The sequence below is a fragment of the Protopterus annectens genome, chromosome 4.part1 (genome assembly GCF_019279795.1).
Source record: "Protopterus annectens isolate FY-2018-M chromosome 4.part1, PAN1.0, whole genome shotgun sequence".
Classification (NCBI taxonomy): Eukaryota; Metazoa; Chordata; order Ceratodontiformes; family Protopteridae; genus Protopterus; species Protopterus annectens.
This window is the reverse complement of record NC_056734.1, coordinates 26,655,754-26,676,755: the sequence shown is the minus strand read 5'-3', so window position 1 is coordinate 26,676,755 and position 21,002 is coordinate 26,655,754.

Here is a 21,002-nt window from a genome sequence, read left to right as displayed (position 1 = left end):
TATACACAGATACAGACACACACATACACAGACTTTATATATGTATATATATATATATATATATATATATATATATACATATATAGATATATATATAGATATATATATGGGTCTAGGACACATGCTCGACTAGCATATGTCCGAATCACAAAACATTGAACACACATACACGAAAGCACTTAACATCAAAAAGTGCTTCTGTGTATGTGTAATTCAAAAAAAAAATCTGCATTTCTGCAGGGGGGCTTTGCCCCCTGCACCCCCCCACTTTATTATTCTCACTCTGAGATCGCACTAAAGTGGGGAAAAGGGAATTTTTCCTTACCCGCACTGTAGTCTGATCTACGAAACAGGCACACATACACGGAAGTGCTTGTTGATGTTAAGCACTTTCATGTATGTGTGTTCAATGTTTTGTGATTTGGACATTTGCTAGCTGAGCATGTGTCCAGATCCCATATATACATATATATATATATATATATATATATATATATATATATATATATATATATAGTCATGCCTACAGCTTTAATAACTAAGTACATGGGAGCAGAAGACTTAACGGGTTTTGGTCTTAGTGTACGCTATATGCATGGAGGAAATCATGCAAGCTACTGTAGTCACATTTATGCTCCAGTATGCATTTTAGTAAATGTTCACTAGACACTGTAAAGGGGTAGTAGTCCACACACACACCAATTATAAAGGCACTGCCCATTCTTCACTGCATTTGTACTGCCACTGATATGCCCACTGGCCAGCCTGCAGCTGATGCCTTACAAACTGTCTGTTGTCTCATGTTTCCTTGGGGACCATGGATATTATTTTACTCCTGTTCATTTGGTTATTGAAGTTGGGGGCATGGCACCACGTTCTTCTCTTTGCCCACAGGAAATTTGCAACAGCCACATTTTTCTGCAGGTGAATGTCACTTTGGCCATGTACCCCCCCCAACCGGATGTACCACAGGGGAATATCTTGCTGCTTAGGTGCCTGAACCCATGCAATATATGCACACATCAAGGATTGCTGGCTGCAATCTGTACTATAATGTGCCTTTGTTATGAAGTGGGCAATATTAAAAGTAATAAAGACATTTTTTATGAGTTTGTAGTGTTAAAAGTAAAGGTAACAGAATAGAGTCAAATAATTTTATCAATGCTTTGTATGTCACATATGAAGTTACTAATGTTCTCCCTTTCTTCAATTACTCCAACCCTTATCTTCTCTCTTTTTTATTTTTTTTTTATTTTTTTCCCCACAGCATAGTGGGGTAGGCCTGTCCCACAGGATCCTCCTACTCCCACTCCACCAGCTACAGCCTGTTGCCCAGCACATCTGATGCATGACCTGATAGCACCCCCACTGCTGGCGCTGTACTACTCGGCCCCTCAGGTAGTTCTGCGCTGGAGGATGGGCCTGTGGCTCCTTCTGGGAGCAGTTGCAGAGATGGTGCCTTTATCACCCAAGAAGAACTGCCAATGATGGTGCTTAGAATTGTGCGCCACACTATGGGTGCACGCCTATGCCAGATGGAGCACCTGCTCTCCATCCTCATTCAAAATACCCTGAAGGAGATGCAGATGTTAGGCACTGCAGCTATGAGGACTCAATTCTCACTGTCACCCAGCTTGACATGCATGGGACCTTGATTTCACCACCCTCTTCCCAACCACGGTGTTCACCCTGCCCTTTTGTTTTTCACCATCCATGTCTTTCTTCTTATACGTTCTGTCTGTCTACCATTGCTTCCTCACATACCCAACTTACCTGACCAGACATACCTACATCCCTTCCAGAGCATTTCTCTCTCTTGCAAAAAAAAGGGGGCACCTGCCCCCCCAAAACAAATGTCCCATACATAGCTTATCACATCACACACATCTTCTTGACACCCTAGATTCGGTCTAATTGTCTATACAACATGATTATGTTGCGGTCACCTTCGCTCTATTGGTGACAGTCCAAATTCAGCTAATATTCTGCATATATTATCGTGTTTTATTGTTAATGAACTACATAGCTGTGGTTCTTTCCTACATCCCTTCTGCACATTCCTGCCCTCCATTCACTGTCTTTTTCTCCTTGCCTGCTCCCCATTTCACACTTTCTTGTCTTCCCCATTTCTTTTCTTTAAAGCATCATTGAGCAATGGTGTGCATCATGCACCAATGCAAAGCAACTGTAAATGGCAGCAGTATAAGTAAATGCATTTAAAAGTATCAGGCACACTTATAGAATTACTACTTACAACCATATTCAAACCCAATTTCAAACCCAGTAACATCTGCCTTCAACAACATTGCATTAATATGTGTTGCCACAGAGTTAGTTATGTAACAGATGTATTTTATACAATCAATACTAAATGTCACAGATTAGCAAGGATTTCCTTTGGTACTTCCTCACTGTGCTTGCCCCCCGTATCTCCAGTGTCAAACCTTCCCCATTCATTTTGTATGAAGCATCATTGTTCAGTCTCTAGTAATGTTTTATAAAGCATTATTGAACAATACCCATTTAGTTTTATAAAACATTAGCATGCAATAGTGCACATCACACACCATCACTAATTAATGCTAATACAAAAGTAGTTTACTGTAATAGCTACAGCTATATTCAGAACTAGTGCCTCCTGGCCCCAAAAAGGAATGCATTACTGCATTAAATGAAATAATACCTACAGCCACAAATTCAGTTAAGTTGTAGGTGCATGCAACAGCAATTAAGTCTGACATTTGCTATTCACTTTCTAAACTACACCTGCTACTCAAATGACTCTGTAGCACCATCTGTTAATGATCCGTTCATTTTTGAATGCAGATAGTACTGGGTTTGAATTCAGTTTTATGTAACTCTTTCAAATATTTTTATGTGTAAATCCAAATTCTGAAGTGTGATAGTTGGTATGGAGTTATTAAAATATACCTTATAATAAACTGACTCTGTGGAAGCATGTGTTCATGCACTTAGTGTAGTAATATGTATGTTTTTGGGCTAGATGGTAGTGGTTTGAAATACAGCTTTATGTAACACTTATAACTGCTTTTTGCCGTAGCAACACATTAGTTCACAATGTGCACCATTGTGCAATTATGCTTTAAAGAAAAGAAATTTGAAAGATAGGACAGTGGTGAAATAGGGAGCAATCAGTGGGAAGAACAAAGTGAAAGGAGGGCAGGAATGTGCAGGGGGGATGTAGGAAAGAGCAATAGGTATCCATTTCTTCAACAGTAAAAAATATTCAGAGGTGCAGAATATTAGCTGAGTGTGCAGTGTCAACCCCATAGAGAGGGGTGACCACAATACAATAATGCTGTATAGTCAATTGGACTGAATCAAGTGATTCAAGATGACACATGTAAAATGGAGAGCAATGTATGGGTTGACATTTTTTGAGGGGACTGGTGCCTTTTTTTTTTAGAGAGAGAGAGAGAGGACTGTTGGTGAAGAGAGGTTGAGTAGGTGAGGAAGCAGTGACAGACAGACAGGACATACAAGACAAGACACAGGGATGGTGAAGGAACACAAGAGGTGGGTGAATCCCATGATAGTGGTGAGGGTGTGAGCATCACCAATCCATGGATGTCAAGCTGGGTGACAGTGAGAACTGAGTCATCACCACTGGACTGTCATCAGTGTCCACTTACTACATTGATAGCTGCAGTGTCTGATGTCTACATCTCCTCATGTTATTCAGTAAGCAGTGTCTCCATCTGGCATAGGCATTCACCAACTGTGTGGTGCACAGTCATATACATCAACGCTGGTAGTTCATTGCAGGTGATAAACTTACCACATCTGCCACTTCTGTTGGAGACCACTGGCCTATCCTGAATGGCAGAATTACCTGAGGGGCCAGGTAGTGGAGGGGCAGCAGAGAGGGTGCTGCCCAGGTGTGTCCCAGATATGTTGGGCCTTGGTGTTGTAGCCAGAGGAATGGGACAGATGAATCCTGTGGGGCAGGCCTACCTGGCTGTATTGTGAGAAAAAAACAAAAAAAGTAGATAAGGGCTGAGGTGAGAGAAAAACAAGGGAGAACATTAGCAACTTCATATGTGACATACAATACATTGATACAATTATTTGACTCTATTCTGTTACCTTTACATTTAAGACTACAAACTCCTAACAAATAACTTTTTTATTGTTAAGACTACCCAGCTCATAGCAGATGCACACTATACTACAGATTGTAGCTAGCAATTCCTAAGTGTGCACGTATTGCACATATGCGTGTTCCAATCATACTGAGTAGAGTTTACAGCAGGCCATTGGTGTCACCGCTTTAGAAGTCTGATGTTACTTTGCAATACTGATGAAAACTTAGCAGTATTGCATATTTGGTATAGTGTGTTTTTTAAATGCACAACCTTTGACGACTCACTATTACTGAACTGTTGTTTTGGCCTACAGCCTAATGCATGCATACTTTCCTGTTACAGTTGAGAGATGCATATGCTATTTGATACAACTGTATAATCCAAAAAGATGTATTTACTTTTAATGCTACAATAACAGTAATGTTTGGATGCATACATACCACATGCTTCTCACATCTGTGCCAAACTGCATGGGTTCACAGATTCAGTTCTCAGTCTGTGATGGCTGTGGAAAAAACAAAACAGAACAGAATATCATTATAAATACCAATCCTAACTATATCCAGCTTTTAACTCCTACAAGTAGTCTGTGTAAGTGATACTTACACATCTGTGGGGTGCCACCAATCCTAAATTTCTCCATCCAATGTTTGAGGGTATCCCTCTTCATTATTCAGAGGTCTCTGTAGTGATTCCTACATCTCTTACCAGTATGGGGGATACCAGTAGCACTGCTCAAAGCCCGGGCAAGACTATTCCATGCCTCTGACTTGTAATCTGAGTTACAATAGTTCTTCTACATAGCCTGAGCCCATGTTCATTCACTAGACATCAAACAACCACTTTGGACTCCTGAACATCCCATCTTCGAGCATGGAATCACAAAACCTCTCCACAAATGCCTGCCATGTCTACCACAGATCAAGGCCAATGTAAAATGATGTTTTCCCACCAATTGCAGGTATCGTGCTTACTGAGAGTGCTCACCTTTTGGTTTTGCAACATTTGAAAATGCTGCACATTGCTTACTATCATGCAAACATGATACTCAAGGGTATACAGTGGCAGGAGCTGTGTTTGCGCAATGGCCAGTAGCATAATTGAATTCATCTAGTTTATGTTTGTGGCTGTCTGGATCTTATCTGCCATCTGGGTGGCCCATTTTGTGGCTGCCTGGATCTTGTCTGCCATCTGAGTGGTCCATTTATGCACTGCCCCTCTATGCACAAACCAGATGAGCATACCCAAACATGTTTGTGCTAAGTGGAGCATCACGCAAACAGTAGCCCACCAAAAAAACCTGAAAAATAGTAGAAATGATGAAAATCAATCTATTGCATACACAGTAGAAAATGTTAGTACACATGAGATATATCTACATAGGTCTGAATTTCAAGTCTCACACCAATGCACCTTCAGAAAACAGGATGGGTGCCTTATCCATCTTTGCCACTAAAACATCTTTGCAGCAGAGAAATTAATTCTTCACACAACCATGTGCAGTTGAATGTATATGGATAGCAAGGCATAAACTGTTATTTGAATATTTAATATATTTGGATGTAGTTCACTTAGTGATCACACAGCCTGATGTGATTATTGCTTGCAAAATATATACTTCTGTCTTACCTTTCTGTGTTTCTTGGTCATTCATTAGTTATCTGAACAGTACTCAGAGACATGCAGTGTGTAAGCTAGTATATATCATTTACCTTAAAGTGTCTGAGGATATTAACTGGAAATACTATGATATGCAGTTGCCACCAAATGATGAGCAGGTTGGATGACACAAATAAGCACAGACTGCTTTTTGGTAGGGGGCCAAAGATGAGTTCCTGTTACAGCACATGCAAGGGTATACTGTTCTTTTGAGGAACGGAGACCAAGCTGAGCTACTATTATGGCACAGAGAAGGATGTGTTGCTCTTGTTTCTCTCCTTGTTTTGCATCCTGTCTGTTTGGTCCTGTGAGGGTTGTGAAGTCAGAAACTGGAATGTGTCTCATTACTTTATAATGTCTCTCTGTAAAGATTCCCAATTACAAAGATATGGTGCTAAATTGAGAATATGCATTGATCATGAGTACTTTGGAGAGGTATGAATGTGTGACTCTTTGATGCCTGAGGCCTACTACTTGCTAATGGATACACACAAGTCAAATAACTCTTTGCTGTCACATGTTACATTAATTTATGTACAAATCTCCCACCTTTTACTTGCTTATTGTACCAAGTGATGAAATACAAGGACATGCCATAATATTATTATACAATACAGTACCTGTTCAGGACTTACCTTGTAAATGAAGGCACAGTGTTAGTTCAGGGATGACTGTTATGCAAACAGTACACAGTCAATACATGAGGAGGTAAAGGCTCAGCCTCTGAGCTGAAGCCAGCAGAGGTTGTGCAGTTCCTGTAGTGTACCCCTGTCCACCTGTAAGCACTCTACAATGTCCATGTCGTGTATGTTGTGATAAGTTAAAGATGGCTTGAAAATTCTTCTCCATCTATGCCTAGGCATGTTAGCAGCAGCAGCAGCATTGCCTGCATCCTCTAGCATATACAAATGGGTTAAAGCAGCAGCTGCTAACATTCCATATGTGCACACTTTCTGTGTCTGTATGCCACAACTTTTGAAATCTGCAGGAAAAACTAGCATGGAGTTTACATGAATGCTTTATAACTTGTTGAATAGCTCCACTGGATTGGTTGAGCTTGGTTGCTTAGCATGCAATTCTGCTGCTTATGTTGTAATTAGCATCTCTGAAACACAGACTATGACAGATGTGATCCATTAATAATCTACTCCATTATTAAAAGGCAAATGTGTAGCTAGCCAAACCGATGGTGAGTACACTTGCTACATGTTTGCAGGACTTCACAGAAGTGTATTTCTTCACAAGACATCTTTACAGAGGAATATTGAACTCCAGCAGGTATGCTCCCATTTTGCCATCTACATAATGTGTATGCTGGAATATATTTATGAATAATGTGAAGCAAAGGCTTTTGCACATTTATCTGTATAAATTAGTTAGAGGTGTACTGATGGCATAGCCTTGTTTGTCAAGCCATTTCAGAGGTACACTTGATTGAAAATACATGAAAATATAATGCCGTGTGATAAATATGTACAAATGTTTCAGGGACAGGTTCTTTGAAAGCACTTTTAGCATTACAACGATGTTTTATTAGCAAAATGGTTTATTTGCCTGTTTGTGTGAGGGGAGAGCAAAGAAGAGTTATTCTTATGTCACAAACTAGAATGGCCTGCTCAATTGTGGGGGGAGGCACAGTTGAGTTACTGCTATGGCACAAACCAGGATCTGTTGCTCTTGTTACTCTCCTTGTTTTGTATCCTGCCTGTTATTAGTATTTCACAGCTGTAGACTGTTTTATGTTTTTTCCAGTGGGTAATACTGACTAACTACCTTTACTGTTTTATCTGGAAACAATTACTTTGTAGTTATGTGATGCTGATGTGTATTATCATTCTGACGTCTTTTAGGACACAAACAATGCCAGTGAGGTGCAGACCCTGATTCAGTGATACGGAGGACATCATTGTTGATGATGTCTGCCAACATGGGACATTTCTGCTGAGAAGGTGTTGGTTCAATATGGCACACAAGGTACAATTATGGCAACAGATTATTGAGAACATCAAATCTGTGGGCAGCCATAACCGAACCTATGAACAGGTGTACCAAAGGGTCATTGACATGATTATCACTGCAGAGAGGTGAACAACTGCAGCTGCCTGAGACCAAGGGGTAAACAGGAGAGGGCCTGCTACAGAACCACCTCTTAGCCCCAATGAAGGGTTCCTGGTGTATGTCCTCCATCATGAGAGCTCACAGCAGAGTGGACCACAATGTCCTTGAATGTGGGTATCACTCCTTCTGAGTCCCAACAGGAGCTTCCAGGTAGGCTTTATTATATGACCAGTTAAATGCTGTTCTCTTTTTTTTTTTGGGGGGGGGCTGAAGAGTGCTACAGTTATAAGCTTAGTTTGGAGTTGTCAGCCACATTCTTGTTGAAAGTAGAGTTAATGCAGATATAAAGGAGCACATGTATTACCCCCTGTCTTACTGTTAAATGTGATGATGTTGCCCTTAGCTCTTGCTTAACATCTTTCAGGACCATCAGGAATCCAGCAAGATATGCCTTCTGCAGATGGTAAGCCAAATAAATTTATGTCAGTACTGCAGATCAATTTAAAGAAATATAATGTATCATTTTAGGACTGTTGTGTGTATTGCTGTGCTAATAGTGGCAGTACTGTTAGTTGTTTAACATATATTGCACCATAGTAGTGCAGGTATTAATATTCCTTTTTATAACAGATGACCATGACAGTGGGAGTGTGAGCCATGTGCCTCCTGATGTCAGTTACTTAGCAGACACTGATGATAATGCTGGCCAAACTGAGGCCTCAGGGGGTGCAGAGGTTGAATCTGACACAGAGGTTGACATCCAGCCACTCACTTCATTTTCACCAGACACAGTCAGTAGGCCTACACCTACCCAGTCCACTGAGTCCACCGATATTGACAGGTGGAGGATGAAGACATTGATCAGGGAAGTGTGGCTACTATGGTTTCAGTGCCTATTGACTCTGGCCATAGCCAAAATATGGGCAAGGTGCCACACAGTATGGTTGATGGGGTACTTGGAAGGGGCCTGCTGTCCCTCCTCCACCTGGTACAGGTGTCTCTTCTCGTGTCACTCAGCATGTTTAGGGTCACCAAGGAGGCACAGGCATGTTCAGAAATGTGCTCCAGACAAATCCTCACAGTTGTAGATGTGGCATAGGCTGACGTGTGACTGCTTCCACTGTGTTGCCAGTGCAATTGATCAGATGAATCACACATTGGAAAAAGCAGTGTCTATGACAGAATGTCTGTTGGGACAGGAACAGCATCCTCATGGGCTTAGGTCAGCCACAGCATCTGCTGATAGCCAATGCGGCTGTGCTCAATCATGGTTCCATAGTGACAGTAGTTCCAGTGCTTCATCGGTGACTGTGAGCCCACACCCGGACATGGCAGGCCATGGGGTCATCGGGCCTGGGCATTCACCATGAAAGGAGCATGTCCAGCAGACATCAGTCATGTTCAGGTCACAGCACTGCGTCTGACCTTGGGCAAGGAGGTGCCATTGCAACTCCTGGCAGAGACAGTTTTCATGGTTGGGGTTGACAACAAGGAACTGATAACTGTATCATGCATGGCTCACTTCTATCCGACATATGAAGACACAGAGTTAGCACTGAGCTTGGCTGTGATCATGCAGACTCTCACACACCACTTTCACATGGAGCACCCCTACAGACACACAAACAACAGATACATTGTTTAGCCTGCCTGCTTCCGTTTCTTACTCCCACACACTGATTGATCTTTTCTGTCAGTCTAGGCCTACTGACCCCGTCCCCCATACAGCAGCCTGTGCAAGTGATGATAACTGTACCATATCCCTGTTTTCTCACTTTTGGCTTTGGGGATACAAAAGCTTTGTGTCTGATGCACAGTGTGCATAGCTACATTGGTGCTTAGTATATCTGTATTTGTGCTGTTGAACTGATAATTATACCTGTCACTTATACTTGACTTGCCAAGTTATATGGTGGATTGCATCATAATTTCACTACTTTATATTGCATTCTCTTGAAAGGGTTTTGAGGTTAGAAACTGCAATATGTCTCATTACTTTCTAACTTTTCTTTATAATGATTTTCCAGTACAAACATATGATACATTGTAAGTCATCTCATCACATTCGGATTTCAGGAATGTATGACAGCACTGTAGTCAAATCTCAGAACAGTAATACAGTACAAAACTCTTTTGCATGTACCTCACCAGAAACATGCAGTAGCTGAACAGACCACAGGGCTTTCTCATCAAGAAAACACAGGGCCTACAAACCATGCAATGATGTGTGTGCATAGATTAAAAGAAATGTCACTGTAATCTGTCTAATATCAGATGAGGTGATGCTTGCCTGGCCTCCAGACCAGTTTCTGATCATATTCTGGTGTGATGACTGCATATGTAATCATCTGATATAGCCGATGACATCAGGATTGTTTGTTGAACATATAGTAATAACAGTGTTCCATATGCTGGTTTAAAATGCTTTCTGTAATGTCAAGTAACAGCTCACATACACACATACAAGCACACACACACACACACACACACACACACACACACACACACACACACACACACACACACACACACACACACACACACACACACACACTTGAATGCAGTGAGAATAGTACCGCTACCTGAGTATATAAACTACAGAACACAGTATTTTATGCAAGCACAATAGCTCAAGTCTGCCATTTACATGGCTGCAGGTCATCTTATAGTGGATGATATCTGCAGGCCATGTAGAAGACAAGAGGTCATGAGGGCTGCATGAAATGGATATGTAGGCTTGTGCAAGTATCAAATGGCAAGCCATGTCATTGGGGAAGTAACTGTAGGATAGCATGTCTACTCTGCTGACTAGAGATATCCACACAGCAAGTTGACTACAGTGAGACCAGAACTCCTACCTATCTAACTGCACAAACTACAGAACACAGTATGCTACACAAGCACTACAGCACAAGTCTGAGTTTACATGGCTGTATGTCAATTTATTGTGAATGACATCAGCAGGCCATGTGAGAGGCAATAAATTGTGAGGGCAGCATGAAATATCAATTCAATATAAAAACACTGGCAAAGAATGCCATTGGAGAAGTAACTGTAAGATAGCAGCAGGTCAACTTATAGTGGATGACATCAGCAGTGCATGTTGGAGAGAAGACGTTGGGAGATCTTCCTGGAATGATTCTATAGGCAGGTGCAAGTATCAAAATACTATCAATTTACAGGATTAAGGCAGTAACTGCAGGATACACACTTGCTCTTCTGGCTAGACACACATGTATACAGTTGACTGCAGTGAGAACAGAACCCCTATCTATTTAAGTACACAGACTACAAAATTCAGTATGTTACACAAGCACCATGTCACAAGTCTGATTTATACAAGACTGCAGGTGAACTTATAGTCGATGACATCAACAGGCCATGTGGGGGGACAACAGGTTGGGAGAACTGCATAGGCACATAGTGTCTTAGTTTCATATGATGCCAGTAGACTAACAGCACTAGGGTGCATAGAAGCTTATCTGTGTAAAAACACAAGTACCCTTCTTGAGCATAACTGGATGTTTAAGTTTATCAGAGTGAGGTTGTGAGCACCACCAACTGGCCCTGTCCATGAGAGAGCATACAACATTATATATTACACTTTGTAGTGTGGTTGATATATATATGGAAAAATATTGAGATCCCAGAGTTGTACTGCTTAGTGGTGGTGGGGGGGGGGCACATATATGTATTTCAAATATATGACATATAGTTAGATTGTGCCCATAGTTTGCAATGTTTCCACATGTAGTTTTATGTCATACAAAGGAAATGAACAAAAAACACCAATAAGACAGCATCATATACACAGTTCCATAGCACAGTGAACAGCAGACATGTGCAATGGTTAACAAAGTGAACACGAGTTACACCAGTTTGCACATAGGTAAGCAGTGTGCAATCATGATCTGGATTGCTAACATCTGACAAGCAAAATGCAACAGTGGCAAGCAAGTGCATGTATAGGCAGTTGTGTATGTGTTTTTCATAAAAGTTAAAGCTATGCCAGTCCAGATAGCAGGAATACATTGCCAGGACTATATTACACAGTATACCCACAGTGATGCATTGGATGATAAATGTGATAATACATAGATTACTCCATCAGTAAAAGTAATATTGTATGGAATATGCTGTATTCAAACCCAGGACCCTGTGTATGGCAGTCTTACACTTACACCTGTTGCTCCAATTATGTTGAGGAAGCAGTTATCTATGTTGCACTTCATTGCTGTAAACTGCAATGTCACAGCAGTAAAACAAATGTTGCATACTCTGTATTAGAATCTAGTACCATCTGTATTCCAGGCCAGGTTTTCACAATGGTGAAGTGCATTCATTGAATGTATCCAGTTTCTATTTTTGGCTGTCTGCTTCCTAGATGGTCCTCCACACTTCACGCAACTCAGATTAACACAACCAAATCTAAAATGTATTTATTCCCCACTTCCACTGTTTGCACTATGTGGTATGTCATGCAAAAAGTGAAATTAAAACTGAGAAAAATAAGAAAAAAAACTTAGTAATGGACACGTAAGTAAATTAAGTGTCTGCTGTCACACGTTAAGGTACTTTCTGTACAAATTCACCACTATTTACTTGATTACTCCACCAAGTTAAGAAATACAAAGATATGCCATAATATTATTAAAGAATACTCCACTCCTTATTGGCTACATACCACCCTAACAGGCCACTAAGATCCAAAAACACAATTATGCTGAAAGTTGAAAAAACTAACCTTGCAGCTGGTCAAATGTGATACTCTTTTACTGTCTCAAAAGTATGGAATGCACTCCCACCTTCTATCAAAACAATCAGTAATCCTGCTCTCTTTAAGAAGTCTCTCAGATCACACCTCTCTTCTCTCTGGCAATGTACTTGTGCCAAAATAGTACCTCCTAACACCTGATCCACTACTATATCCCTCCACAATATCAAAGCTCTCTCTGACTTGATGAATTCAACTGCTTATGCCTACAAAACTCCAAGTAACAATCAAAACTACTACCCTACTTGACTAACATCATCCTCAATAATCAAATTGTAAATAATGTTGATGTTTAATGTTTGTAAATAACTTGTACCATTATGTTAAATATTTATTTCCATGCATTGAGACTGTATATACACTGTATATTATGCTTTTTCTTGTATGCACTATTAATGTTATGTTGAGCTTTTCTCCCCGGGCCTCTACTGAAAAATGGGCTCATCTTGGCCCAGTAGGCTTTCCTGATTAACAAATATAATAAATAAACACATAAATAAATAAATAAATAAATACATTCTAGATTCAGGACTTACCTTGCAAATACAGCAGTTGACACAACTTTATTTCAGGGCTAAAATTCCCTTGTCTCTACTCTCGTGGTATTGAAGTATTCAGGAAAAAACAGAACAGAGGCTACATGGATGCTTGATAGCTTATTGAATAGCTCCACCATACTGAAAATCACCTGCTTATGCTATAATTAGCATGTATGAAAAAACATATGTTGCTTAACAGAATATATTAGCTCTGTTGGTGCTCATTAGTACATGATGTGAACCTCCGCACTGCTGCAGGCACTGATGATTTAATAAGGTAAACACAGATAATATTGTCATTACTTTTCTTCATTCTTGTGATATCTCACAAACATTCAGCTTGAAAAGTGAAGAAAAGGGTGTAGACCCTGTACTCTAGCCCAACACATGCTGCCACAGGAATAATTATGTGACAAGCACAGAGAAACCTGCTATTCATTCCTCCATTTCCCGTGGTTGCTCTAAGTACCACATTATACAAACAATGACAAAAGTTAAAAAAATATTTACTTAAAGCAGACTCAGAAAATACATTTTAATAAACAAAGAGGATGAAACATAACTAGTGAATTGTGCACTGCTTACATGCACTTTCACACTTCATAGACTACATGTACACCTCTGTAAGTGTACTCTGGCACATACCCCTGATGTCATCATTCACTGTTGCCATCCATTCAAAATGAACACTGTGTAACTGCCTACACAAAGTGAATATCCCTACATGGTTACAATATTTGGGGATTCAGCAATTCTAATGAGTTTACCCCCCATTTGCATATTCACAGTGCTGACAGCCCTGAATCTACATGGTTGCTAACCATGTAGGCAGGGAAACTGAAGGGGAGCCCAGTGTTGTAAACACAAGGGAAGGTATTACTTCACTATATGCCTGCACAGAGGAATACAGGTTTTGATATAATTTGACTGTATTCCATCAGATACTTACTGCATATGCTTGCATGACAGTATGAATAGTCTGTTTCATGGGGTTTACACTTTTAGCTGTCTAAATTAGTTATGAGTATATTCTTCATTTTGGGGTGGGGGTTAAAGCTGCATTTATGTCATGGCACTTAAAAAGGAATTGTTCCTATTGTTAATCTAATTTTCAAGCAGCCACCATGTCTAATAATGCCATAATGTGTGTGGGGTTACATGTTATGGTCAGTTCTGTACATATCTAGGGACTTTTACTTGCTCTTATATCCATGTACACTCCTTTCTGTGGTTGTATTCGGAAAAGTTTTAAATACATGGGCAACATGAGCACAGAGTTCACATGGTTGCTTTACAGCTTGTTGAATTGCTCCACCATGTTGGTTTGCTTCATTAGCATACAATTCAGCTATAATTTGCATGCCATGGAAATTGCCATGTTTGGGCATGAGTGCATATCACTACATGGAGTTTACTGAATCTAAAAATATTCTCAACCATGTGCGCATCACACCGCTACACACATATGGTCAAAAATGACTGTGGAGAATTTGTTGAATCCCCCCCCCAGAATTTATACATGACCACATACATCTATCAGTTTACCTTCATTTTAATGAATTACTGAACATTGTTTAAGAAAAAAAACCTGTGTAACTGCCACATTTCAAAATAACAGATGGTATTAATGTTAAATTGAATGAACCACAATGGTTGACATTTGATGGTTTTTTTTTTCATATTATTGTAAAATGCTCACACTGCCAAAACCACCAGTTGTGCAATTATAAATACAGCAGTAGATGCACTAATTATGTTCTATGTTCATTCAAACAAAACTAAAGCATTACATACATACATTGTAAGTAAAAGAAGGATGGAGATAGTGATTCCTAACACCCACGCATTAACAGTTAGAATGCACAATGTTGAGCAACACACACTCAATAAAACCACATGAAGTTAACTGTTCTCATCTTGATAACAGGCATTCAAACAAAGCTTCTTTGCCCAGTAAACATTTTCTCTTAAGAGATGGATGTAAACTACAGAGTAGTCTACTATTTAAAGCCTCTACATGAGTCTGCTCTCCCTGTGCCACATGTAAAACATCTAGCATGTACAACTTCTGTTTACCTAATAAACCCACAAACTTCTTTGCCATCCTTCTACTTCATTTTAAGTGCAAGTATCCCATTTATTCAAGAATTTATATCAAACAGAGGATAAATCCTTTCAGATATAGTATTGCGTACCACTACATGGAGTTTACTGAATCTAAAAATATTCCCGACCATATGCGCATCACACTGCAACACACATGGTCAAAAATGACTGTGTAGACTTTATTGAATCTCCCCAGAATTTATACATGACCACACACACATACATCTATCAGTTTACTTTCATTTTATATGCTTTTATATATTTTCATTTAATTCATTGCATCACAGGAATGGGACTAAGGGTTTTTATCAAGTCAGGTACTTAACTATTTATTTAATTGGTTACCTGGGGGGTGGGGGGATTGGGGAAAGGTATTTAAAGTATGTATTGTAATTTGAATGTTCATCCGATAAAGTCTCTTTTCATGGGACGAAAGCGCTTATCATTGGTGGACTTTTTATTTTAATAAAGTGTCAGTTTACACCTTCCTTTGTGCTGAATCAAGCAATTTTATTTTGCTATAGTATTACATATTCCATACCATCTTGGTCTACCCTGTATATAATTTTCTTTAACAAAGAGATAATGGCTTTCTGGTTTCTGGCATATCCTCTTCAATATCTGCAAAGTTGATGAAGCACAATCAAGGGAAAGAAACGCTAACAAGATAATTTGCTTACATATCATAGTGAACTGGGTATTGCTACCAAACTCTGCTGCCAAATGCAATTTTTGTACTTGTCATCACACAATCTGACAGAGATGAAACCAATATCATTTTGCCTGACTGTTAGGTAGATTCCTTTTAATGCTATTAATTGCCCCTTTCTCACAGTCACTTAAAATGAATATATGGTCTTAATCATAAACTGTGCCATGCACATAACTGCAGCACATGATTCCAAAATATATTATAACTTTCCTTGATGTTTGACTTCAAAATAGCATAAACAACAAGGATAATCTTTTTTATTGAAACTACTTTGCAAACTGCAGTGTGTTGTGTATACTTGCTTACATTCCCTTGTACTGATTGAAAAAGTTCCATCTACAAGTATAAACTCTACAGAGCACAATATACATACATTTCCTTCAGTTGTTATAATTACAGTATTAGGGCATGATTCATTCACTGCAGTATGTAAAGTTATGAATTGTCCATTTTTAATAGAAAGCAAATCACCTTTCAAATTTCTGAAATTCTGAATGTCAGGAAATATGTGCTATCTATTTTTATTTCTAATCCTAGTCACTGTCAGCATAGGTGCTGAAAAGTTTGGTAAATGATTGACAACACGTGTAGATGTACTTGCTAACCCTTTAGACACAGTTTTACAAGGATCTTAAGTGGAATTTTCATCACATCATTTAATATTTTTTTGCGCTTTACAAACATCAACTTTAACTGGATTTGTTGCATGAAAATGAGGTGAAATCTTTTCTAAATGTTCACCTTAAACCACTGGTGCATTTATACATTTGCCTTTACACTTGTCTTTTCCTTTCCTCACACAGCACTAGTAATTTCTACTGTCCTCACATTTCTCCAAATGATACAGATAACCATCAATACTTTTTTACCTTTTTGGGAAGCAGCTGCCTTATATACACTCCCAATACTGCCAAGTATGAAATCTGTGCATTCTGAGTGCATTGCAGGCTTTTTAATAACAGTCCCCAGTGCAGTACTGCATAGCATGAGTAAAGGAAACTGATATACAAAATTATTATTATTACAGAGTTATTCTCAGTCTTTAATGTTTTCAATCATTTCAGATTAAGTTTCTTAAAATCAACATTTCCATATTTACTCCTGGTATTTTATCATGTTACCTTTGTTACCCTTTAATTTTGCATCTTTTACTCATGCTCAAATTATTCCATCCATTCCATTACAATACTTCAGGTACATGCATGCAATTCCTATTTGATGTTCTGCAAGTCTGCCATATGACAGTAAACCTATCTATCGATATATATTCATATATCTCTATCTAGCTATAGCTATATATATATATATATATATATATATATATATATATATATATATATTTATATATAGATAGATATATACAGATATACATATACATGCACAAACACACACACACACACACACATATATATATATATATATATATATATATATATATATATATATATCTACTTCAGTAGACCAAAAGTTCACTTACCCAACTTTCAGATAGCCGAGATGAAAAGGCCAACAACCACAGAACACCAACATCCCAGAACACTGACTTCCAACTCCAGATAAATAACTGCTTGGCCATCCTGAAAAAAAGTAGTAAAAGTGAAGGAAAGTAAACCCACACATGTGGGGGGGGGGCTTCATCCCCCACACTCCCCTAACTAAATATACCAACTCCGAGATCACACTATGACGGGGATAAAGGGCAAAGTTCAACAGGGTGGCCAAGCAATTACTTACCTAGAGTGGGAAGTTGGTGTTCCAGAATGTCAGTGTTCTGTTGTTGTCGATGTTCTGTGTGTTTGTGTGTGTGTGTATGTTTTTGTGTGTGTGTGTGTGTGTGTGTGTGTGTGTGTGTGTGTGTGTGTGTGTGTGTGTGTTTATGCATCAAGATTTGGTATGTTATTGTTATCACCTCTGATGCTGAGTAGGTCAGCCTTGAAATGGTCAGGACTGGAATTTCTGCAAGCCTTTTTGTAATGCTGGCATGTAAAGAAAGTATTTTTTGCCTAAAACTAACTAAAACTAAATGTATTCTTATGAGCAGCAAGTACTTCAGAGAGTATGTGCAATTCATTGAATGAAAGTTATAGGTCATCATTGGTGAAGCAAGTTGGGCTGTCAGTTATATCATCCTAAGCTGGTACAAAATGAATAACACTAGAATGATATAAGATACTTAGTCAACTGTTTAATCCAGTTTATATTTTATTTATTTATGTTCTGTTGGAGGGACAGGTTCATAACACAGAGGCACTGTAATTATAACAACTGGGGGGAATCTACATAAATTGTGCTCTACAGAGTTTATTTGATATGGACTTGTAAGGGATTGTCTTTATGAACTGTTAATGTTTATATAGACACTAATTTATATGTTTTTTGCAAGATGAAAATCATGTTATAAAAACTGTATTTAGAGTTCTAAAAAATGCACAAGAACCAAGAACAGCCCCATTTCAGACCAAAAGTTTGTACCCCAGATGCAGTGACAGAAACAATTTCTGTACTTTTGGATATGATTTGCAATCATTCAATCCAAAAACTGGATTCATATTTAAAAGACTCTTGTGATTTTTTCAAGTAAATTGAAAAAACTATGGATTCAGTAGAAATGAAGATATTATGTTGGCAATAAATATATCTTCATTATTTACTAGCATTTCTCAGGATGAAGGTACTGAATGTGTTGAGTGTTATTTGCATTCTTATACTGATATTTCTTATGGCAATATTCATTTATACTGCTTGTTATTGGACCTTTTATTATAAAGTATTTTTGTGTTTAACAAATAGTATTTTAGACAGCTCAGAAGGGTAGCTTTGGGATCTTCTTTTACAGCTGCATTTGCAAACCTGGTGTTGGGATGGTGAGAAAGAGTAATTTTTTTTTCTAAGAACAAAATGTTTCCTTGTATTTTATTTGATAAGAGTTTTATGGATGATCTTTTTATTATATTTAAAATGGGAGTAGGTGAAGCATGTAAACTACTAGGTGAAATTAGTGTTGTATTTACTCAAGTGAGATTCAAGTATAGAAACTAATTTTTTAGGTGTTATGGCATACATGGACCTCCTGAACAAAACATTTAGAAGTTGTATTGATAAGAATGATGCATATACTAACAATTACCTTCATTATACTAGTAGACAGCCTATTCATATCAACAGGAATATCTTTAGGGATCATTTTATTCATTCCTGTAGGATATGTTCGGAAGACCCAGTGCTTTTAAAGAGGTTGATTTTATTGCTAAGTTGTTTCTAGAAAGAGGTTTTAAATATAGTTAATTGGTTAATTCCGCCACTGAAATATTATCCAAGATAAAATTTCAGTGATATCATCCACCAATTTAAAAAAATGGTCTTAATATAACTAATACTAAGAATATATTTTTATTTTATTTATTTATTTTACATTTGTTTACCGGTTGAGTCTGACTGGGTATAAATCCCATTTTCAGTGGAGGCCCAGGGAGAAAAGCTCCACAGAGATGAAGTCAGTAAATACAATTCACAAAGCTCCACAAAGAATAATGCAGTAAATACAATTCACAAATTAATAGAGTACAGTATATATTCTGGAAGGAAGATAAAGAAGGGAGCATAAAAAATAAACATTGAGTTACAGTAAACAATATGGTTGTTGTAACAACTGTACAGTCATATGGTTATATTCAACAGTTGTTAATGCAGTAATCCAACATTATGGATAAGAACATAGATAATAGTTATTGTAAGATGTCTTAGAGGATAGAAATTCAGTATTAACCTGTTAAGTGAGCCTAACCAGGGTTGGAATAGTTACATGCCCAAGAACTTTTTAAATGGGACCAGAGGAGTTTTCTGAAAATATTTTTGTTTTCCGTGGACCTTGTATCTACAGGGATGGAATTCCATATCTTTGCAACAGAAGTGGAATATAGGGAGTCCCCAGAGTTATTGTTGTTTTTGGCTATGTCAGCCAGGGCTTTGCTGGTTGATTTTAAAAGGCATTTGTTAGAGTAGATGTCAGAAAAATATGTATTAATGTGTGTATTAGTAATATGCTTAGTGCATTTAGAGCTTGAAAAGGGTTAACACATTTATTCTATTTCATACTGCATAAATCTGTACAAACTGCAGATGCTTTCTGACCTTGTATTGTCAGCTAAAATCTTTGCTTATGCTTGGAAACTTACTGAGAAGCAGATGATTTCTGCTTGTGTTAGGAAAATAATGAATAGAACAATACTACTTGTATAAACCTTATGAGGCTTAGACAAGAAGCTCCGCTTGTGCTGTGAGAAAATACACAGCTGTAGAAGCTATAGATAATTAGAACAAAGACTGCTTGAAAATATGAACTGTAATCAGCATTTGCTTATGCCTGAGTTAGAAAGTACCTTGAAATGTAACACATGCATTAGAACTATACAATAGTAGCTTGTAACGGGCTGGTGCCCACCAAGGCCAGGTTGTTTTTCTCAAAATGTTTCTCACAAATCCAGTCATGTCAGCAGAAAATCTGAGTAACATCTGCTGTAGAACAATACTGAAAGTTGTGTTTGATTACGTCAGCCATAGAAGGCCATGTCTTGTAAAACAGTATAACAATAGCATACTTCCTGTTAGTAGTTAGGCAAAATCTTGTATTTGAATGTTTTTGTCTCCTTGCTGCAAGTTATTAAATGTGCCTTAACTGAACCTTACGTGTATTGGTCTTTGAAGTTTTTTTATTTGACAGATTGGTCCTTCGGACCAGAAACCCTCACTTCGCCTCGGATCAGACAGGCCAGGTGGCTTGAAATTGTACGGGGAAGAAACCACATCAGTTCTTCTTATTTAAAAAGCCCTCCGACTGAATTGTTGTACAAAAGAGGCCAGACACTTTCTGATCTGCGACTGAAGGATGGGTTTACATGAACCAGGTGATCAATCACAAAGGCTCAGGTAAGGTGAATCTACCTTTTTTTTTCTGTTTTAGATCAGGGACTAGATTTGTATTGTTTTGTTGAGACTTTGTTTATACAATTCAGGGACAAAAAGATTACTGTCTTGTCATAGATCAGGGA